Here is an 8,417-nt window from a genome sequence, read left to right on the forward strand (position 1 = left end):
AGTACACATTGGATATTCTCCAAGACAGACCATATTCTGGACATAAAATGAGACAACAAAATTCAAAAGTATTGAAGTCAAAAAGTACGTTCTCTGACTACAAATACATTAAATTAGAAATTAATAATTGGAAATTTGGGGCATTGACAAATAAGAGAAAATTAATCAATGCACATCAAAATAATCAATTGGTCAAGGAAGAAATCACATGGTAAATTAGAAAGTACTTTGGCATTAATGCAAACAAAAATATACTAAACCCATATGATACAGCTAAACTAGAGCTTGAAGGAAACTATATGACTGCAGTTGCCTAAATGAAAGAAGAAATATCTCAAATCTTCTTCCACCTTAGTAAATTATAAAAAGAATAACTGACTCCAAAGCAAACATGAGAAATAGAAATGTAATGATTAGAGTGGGAATAGAAGAAATTGAGATTAGAAAAACAATAGAGAAAATCACAAATGCAAAGCTTGTTTATGAGATTATGATTATTGATGAGCCATTATCTAGACTGACTAGGAAATAAAGAGAAGAATTAAAGGACTAAAATTAGGAATGAAAGGGAAGACATCACTATAGACATTAAAGAAATAAAGTAGTTTAAAAGGGAATATACCAGCAATAAGGGAAGAACATCCAGTCTTGTCACTTTTATTCCACATTGTACTAAAAGTTCTAGGCAAGAAAAATAAATATAGATTGGGAAGGAAGAAAGAAAGCCATCTCTTTTCACAGATTACATTATATTATACATAGATAATCTTAAGGAATCCACTGAAAAATCTACAATATACTAATTTTATAATAATATTACTGAGAATTAATATATGAGTTCAGAAAGTTTGCATAATATAAAATCAATATATGAAAATCAATCGTACTTTCATATGCTTTCAATGAAGTCTGAAAATGAAATTAAGGAAAAACAAATAGCATCCAAAAGAGGAAGATACTTAGGAATATATTTAGCAAAAAAAAGTACACAGTTTGTACAATGAAAACTAGAAAACATTGTCAAAAGAAATTAAAGAAGATCTAAATAAATTAAAGACACCCCTGTTCATGAATCAGTAGACTTAACATTGCTAAGATGATCATATACTCCAAATTCATCAACAAATTCAATGTAATCCCAATCAGAATCCTAGATTAATTCTTTGTAGAAATTGACAAGCTGATTTAAAATTTATTTGGATATGCAAGAATATTCTAGAATAGGCAAACAAATCTTATGAAAGAAGAACAAAGTTGGAGAACTCATGCTTCCTGATCAGAACTTGCCACAAAGAAACAAGAAATGTGGTATTAAAATAAGGATATACATATAAATCAGTGGAACATAACCAAAAATCCAGAAATAGAACCACATATCAACTGTCAACTGATTTTCAGAAAGGGTGTCAAGATCATCCAATAGGGAACTAATAGGCTTTCCAAGAATGGTGCTAGGAAAAGTGGATATCTATACACAAAATACTGAAGTTGTGCCCCTATGCCACTTCATAGACACACAAAATAACTCAAAATATATCATAAAACTAAATATAAGAGCTAAAACTAGAACAGCATTAGAGGAAAATATAAGAGCATATCTTCATGATCTTGGGTTAGGCCAAGGTTTCTTACATAGGACACCAAAAGCCCAAGTTAAGAAAAAATAAATGAACTAGACTCCTAAAATTTAAAAAAAAAATTGTACTGCAAACGACACTACTAACAAAAACAACCCACAGAATAGGAGAATATATTTTTAAATAATATATCCGATATGGGACTTACATCTGGAATACATAAAGAATTCTTACAATTCAAAACAAAAAGATAACCCAACTTAAAAATGGGCAGAAGTCTAAAAAGACATTTCTCCAAAGATTCAGGGAAAACCAATAAGCAAATGAAAAGATGCTCAACATCATTAGTCACTAGGGAAATGCACACACATCACAATGAGAATAACAGTTTACATTAACTAGAAGATAGGAAATATTGTGTGTTAGAGAGGATGAGAAGAAACTGCAACCATCTTACAATTCTGATAGAAGGTAAAATGGTGCAGCTGCTTTGGAAAACAGTTCAGCAATTCCTCAAAATACTAAATATGGACTTCACATATGACTGAGAAATCCAACTCTTAGGTATATATCCATCAGGAATAAAAACACAGATCCAGAAGTTCCCATTGTGACTCAGTGGTAATGAACCTGACTAGTATCCATAAGGATGCAGGTTCAATCCCTGGCCTCGCTCAGTGAATCAGGGATCTGGCGTTGCCATGAACTGTGGTATAGGTTTCAGACACAGCTTGGATCCCGTGTTGCTGTGTCTGTGGTGTAGACCAGCAGCTGTAACTCCAATTCAAACCCTACATGGGGAAATTCCATATGCTGCAGGTGCGGCCCTAAAAAGAAAAACAACAACAACAACAACAACAAAAACCACAGATCCAGACAAAAACTGGCATCTGAATGTTCATTGCAGGTTTTTTCATAACAGGCAAAATGTGAAAACAACCAAAATGCCCATCAACTAATGAATGGGTAAACAAATATGGTATGTCCATATAAAGGAATATTTTTCAGCAATAAAAACAAATGAAGCACTGATACATTGTACAATATGAACAAATGCTAAAAACAGTCATGCTAAATTAAAATAACCAGTCACAAAGGCCAGATATTACATGATACCATTCATTAAACAGCTAGAATACACAAATTTACGAGACAGTAATGGCTGTCAAGGACTTGGGGAAAGGTGGGGGAGTAACTGCTGATGGCTGTGGGATTTTTTGGAGAGTGATGAAAGTTGTAAAACTGGTTGTGGTGATGGTTAATTACACAACATCATATATCCACTAAAAGTCATTGAATTGTGCACTTTACATTGGTGGATTTTATGGTACATGGATTATATCTCAATCAAACATTTAAGAACAAGTTATAAAAATTGTATATGCAAAGATATGCCCCAATTTACTTGTTACATACGCAATGTGTGAAGAAACTCAAGCTAGTTTTTAAAAAAGAAACTGTAATTTGTAGAACAGTTTTAGGCTTATAGAAAAATTTATGATGATAGTACATAGAGTTCCCATAGAACCCACACTCAGTTCTATTATTAACTGTTGTCATTGTATGACATACTAGAATTACTGAACCAATACTGATACATTGTTATTAACTTAAGTCTGTATTTTATTCAGATTTCATTAATTTTTACCTAGTATCTATTTTCTTTTCCAAGGTCCCATTCTGGATATCACATTATATTTAGTTATGTCTTTTTTCATATTGTAGTTTTATCCAGATTTGATTTTAACGAATGTGTCAGGGAGAAAGCCTGTAGGAAAAGGTGAACTTGTGGGGGTAGGGCCCTCCAAGATGCCTCAGGAGGGGGCAGGTCTCCTCCCCTTCCTCCTTTCCCTTTCCTTCTAAAGGGATTTGGGGAGACACATAGGCAGGGGAGGGGCCTGGTCCCCAGTCTGTGGAGGTGGTGCTTGGGATAAAGGGCTATGGGGGAATAATGGACCAGACCAGTGATGAATGGGGAAAAGGCACAAGACCATTTGCCAGAATCCACAGCTTTCTGCTTCCAGATTCAATTTTTTAAAAAAACAAAAAACAAAAAACGGTAAACCACAGCAGCCCCCACCCCATCTCCCCCACCAAGTTTGTAGTGCAAGGGGAGAAGAAGAGGGCAGCTTCACTCAGGCCATGGTTCACTCAATCCTGGTCAAAGAAGCAGGGTGAAGGGCAAGGGTTCCGCAGACAGATTGAGGGAGTAGGAGAAACCAAAATGAAACGTCAAATTATGTAGGAGGAGTCCTACCAACGGTCAGGCCAGAGCTGGGCCAGGCTGGAGGAGGGCCCCTCTGCAGGCTGGAGGATCACTGCTGCCACCACAGCCACCTTGGGAGCCAGTTATTTTGCCATGTCCTTGATTGCAACACCTGCCTCCTCTGTCAAAGCAAACAGTACTGTGATCAGAATCTCTTCACATTCATACTTCTGCTCAATCTCCTTTCTAAGGTCTCCCTCAGGTGGACAAAGGTTCTCTGGAATCTCCCCGCTACCTTGGGGCAGTGATAGAGACCTATCCTGGATGCCAATCAGCTGGCAATCCCTCCTTTTCATGTTGGGGACAACCAAATTCTGAGTTGACGGGCAGATATCTTCATATTTCTTCCTAACAAAGATATCATTACCAACCACATGGACCTTGGTGTGGCCATGCTTTCCAGTTTTGGAGGTCAATACTTACACAATCTTACATGGCCAGCCTGTGAGCACCACAAAACCATTCTTATGTAGTAATGAGCACTGCAGTGGGAAGGTGGCTGAGGCTCCTGCATCTCCTGTCTCAAAGTCCAAATCAACTGCCATTTTAAGAAGCTTCAATTCCATCTCCCATTAGTGCACTGACTCGACCCTGTCTGCTTGCTGTGAGTCCATCCACTGCTTCCAATTCTGCTGCCACTGCCCAGTTGTTATGTCTTTGATTCAGCGTGGCTGTGACAGTTTTTCAGAATTTCCTTGTTGTTGATGACTTTAACAGTTTCATAGAATGTCCCTCTATGGGGATCTGTCAAATGCTTTTCTCATGTTTAGACTGTGGTTATGGGTTTGGGTGAAAAAGACCACACAGATACCTTGTCATTTTCATCACATCCAATCAAGTGTTCACACAATCAGCAGAACTTATCACTGTTGATTTTGACCTTGATCACCTGGCTAAGGTGGTGTTTCTCAGGTTTCTCTACTGTAAAGTTACTCTTTTCTCCTCTTTTTCATAATGTACTGTTTGGAATGAAGTTACTATGTGCAGTTCACATTCAAAGAATGGGAGTTGTGCTCACTCTCTTTGAGAGCAGATTATCTAAATAAATTATTTGGAATTTTTCCGTGTGGGAGATTTTTCTTTCTTTTCTCATTTATTTATATCAGAATTAACTCATATAATTTTGTACTTCAATTATAATCCAACACTTTATTTTTCTGCTTAAATTGATCCAGCTTTGGCTCAATATTTCAATGGATTCATGACTCACTAATTTTTCATAAGAAAAAGGGTATTGATATTCATATGTTTGTTTCTCTGAAGTCCTCTATTATTCCTTGTCCTCAAGAAACTTCTCTCTTTTCTCTGGGATATTTTATTAGTTTGTATCTCTGAAAGCAACAATATAATGAAATCAACTCAATATAACTAATTAAAGAAGAAACAATTGGTGGAGTTTTACAGTTTATTCAAACAGTTTAATATTTTGCAGCTTATTTTAAGAGTATACAATTTTTTGCATAACATGTATCAAACATTTTACATTTCAATAATTTCTGGGTTCATTAAATCAGACCTTGTCTGAATGCATTGGATGAAATATGTGTATACTATAAAAATCTACAGTGTCAGCTTATGTAAATGTTAGCCACTTTTGCAAGAATGATATTCATACATTTCTTGCTAAGTTGAGAAATCGAAGTTGGATTTTTCAAACAAACCCCAAACTATAAAGCATAATAAACTCTAAACACATCAGACTCAGAGATATTTGTTGGTCATTGCCACTCTTTTTCATAAAAAGCTACCTTTATTTTAACAACCAACCATTACATGTAGTAAATTTAAAAACAAACAAACAAAAAACCCAAGAGGGTGTATGGTTCAAGATGGTGACATAGGAAGGGCCTGAACTTATCTCTTCCCATGGACACAACAAATAAAGAGCTATATAGGGAAAAATTCCTTTGAAAAGAACCTGAGAGCTAGTTGAACAATTACTCCACAACAAAAGATGAAAAGGACAGTAGGAGAGGCAGAGAAATGCTCTTGCCAAAAACCCCACCACCAGTGTTGCAGCACACAATAGGAAGGGCTCACACCAGATGGGAACTTCTTCAGAAGGAACAAGGGGTTGGCATTCCACATCAGGCAAACCAGCCCCTGGGATCTACACCAGAGGAGCCCCACAAAATCTGGCTTAGAAAATCAACATGCCTGAGGTCCAGCGGTCCCAAAGTGCTATAGAACACTGAGATTCTCTTCTAAAGGGCTCACATGTGGTCTCAGTCACCCCAAGACCCAACAAAATAACAGCAGTTTGGAAAGTACTGAGATTTTCATGAAAGAGAGTCATTTGAGGATCTAAAAGCATCAACTAGAGGAGTGGTGGAGGGTGGAAATTCTCCCCAGAGATGGAGGTGCTGGCAGATGCCATTGTTGTGTTCCCCATCTGACCTTTTAGCACAAGTGGGTGAGCTCAGATGTGGAGGTGAGCAATTGCGGTACCATCCCATTGCAGTGCTGAAGCTGTAGATCTCCAGTGGATGCAGCACTCCCCTAGTCCCTGGCTGGGACTGGCAAGTGTGAGCAGTCTTATCTCTCTCCTAACCTATAGCCAATGCAACACACCCCTTCCCCTTGACTGGGGTTGGTGAGCAGGAGCAGTCTCAGCATTCTCCCACCTAAAGCTGATGGGATGCACAGACAAGGCACTGTCATGCTACAATTCTGAAGCCCACAGGCACACACAGTCAAGTCATTTTCCCACTGTCTTCCTGAAACAAGAGAACAAACACTATACTCCTACACTCTCCAGCTGCCTACCTAAAGGCAGTGGGTGGAAGTGTGTAATCCACACAGAAGACATCCCTTGATTGCCTGGCACTGGTGGCTAAGGGGCTAGCATTCCTGAGCTCCACAGGACTGTAACAGTTGAAAGTCAGTTCTTAGCAGGCCACCACCCTCAGAGCACTGCACAGACATCAGACTGAAACAGAATCCCAGGCTTCCTGTGAAAAAGCCCTATTTACTTAGCTTGGAGCTTCACTTTCAAGGACAGGTTTCAGGTTTTCCCCATACCCAGAGGCTAAGGAGCCAAGCAGAGAGACACCATCCTTGCACACCCTCTTGACCTCACTACAGCCTGACAAGACTCCCCAGAAAAGGACTTATACATTCATCAGGAGACCCATTTTTTTGTAACTATCTCTTAGGGGACACCTCCAGTTCTGCTCTGGAGGCCAGCAGATATACAATTGAGGCCCCACAGGACAATATATTTATGTACTTTAAAAGCTGCTGCCTGAGGGTCTGGCATCCAATCAGCTTGAAACTAGGTGTTAAATGAGATTCCTCCCCTTAAAAGACTGACACATCTCGCCACACCCTCAACAACAGGAACAAATCAAGAATAAATCACAAGCAACTTATACAATTCAACAGCAAAAAAGCCAACAATACAATTGAAAAATGGGCAAAAGACCTGAATAGACATTTTTCCAAGGAAGATACATGGATGGCCAACAAGCACATGAAAAAATGCTCAACATCCCTGATTATTAGAGAAATGCAAATCAAAACTACCATGAGATACCACCTCACACCACTCAAAATGGCCATCATTAATAAGTCCACTGGATGGGGTGTGGAGAAAAGGGAACCTTCCTACACTGTTGGTGGGAATGTAAGCTGGCACAACTACTATGGAGATCAGTATGGAGACACCTTAGAAATCAATACATAGAACCCAGAATCTATACATATGACCCAGAAATCCCACTTTTGGGCATATATCCAGACAAAACTTTCCTTAAAAAAGACACATGCACCCACATGTTCATTGCAGCACTATTCACAATAGCCAAGACATGGAAACAACCTAAATGTCCAACAACAGATGATTGGATTAGGAAGATGTGGTATATATACACAATAGAATACTACTCAGCCATAAAAAAGAATGAAATAATGCCATTTGCAGCAACATGGATGGAACTAGAGACTCATCCTGAGTCAAGTCAGTCATAAAGAAAAAGACAAATATCATATGGTGTCACTTATATCTGGAATCTAATATAGGGTACAAATGAACCTTTCCACAGAAAAGAAAATCATGGACTTGGAGAACAGACTTGTAGTTGCCAAGGGGGAGGGGGAGGGGGATGGAGTGGGGTGGATGGGGAGCTTGGGGTTAATAGATACAAGCTATTGTCTTTGGAATGAATTAGCAATGAGATCCTGCTGTGTAGCACTTACAACAGAGCATGGATAATGTGGGAAAATAGAATGTGTACGTGTATGTGTAACTGGGTCACCATGCTGTACAGCAGGAAGAAAATTATATCACAGAAATAACTATTAAAAATAAATAAATAAATAAAAATATTGAGCATAAAAAAAGAATAAATCAAGCAACCTTGAGAATGCCATTAGCATCATAATGGTGTGAGATTCTTCCTTTGTCTCTCCCCTTCAATCTACAAACAGTAAAACATCCATAATTCAACAAAGATGCCTCAGCCCAACACACCAGGACACTGGAGAATTCCATTCATATGTACATGTAAAGGTAGGTGGACTGCAACACATAGAGGGGTCAGAACTGGGGGGACTGAGAAGGCATGGCCAGTGAT

The 8,417-nt window shown here is 38.4% G+C and overlaps 1 pseudogene; it reads right to left on the reverse strand.

The window, feature by feature from the left end:
• On the reverse strand, positions 3,881 to 4,409 carry LOC100156090 (annotated as a pseudogene).

Source organism: Sus scrofa, chromosome X (genome assembly GCF_000003025.6).
Source record: "Sus scrofa isolate TJ Tabasco breed Duroc chromosome X, Sscrofa11.1, whole genome shotgun sequence".
In the NCBI taxonomy this organism is placed as follows: Eukaryota; Metazoa; Chordata; class Mammalia; order Artiodactyla; family Suidae; genus Sus; species Sus scrofa.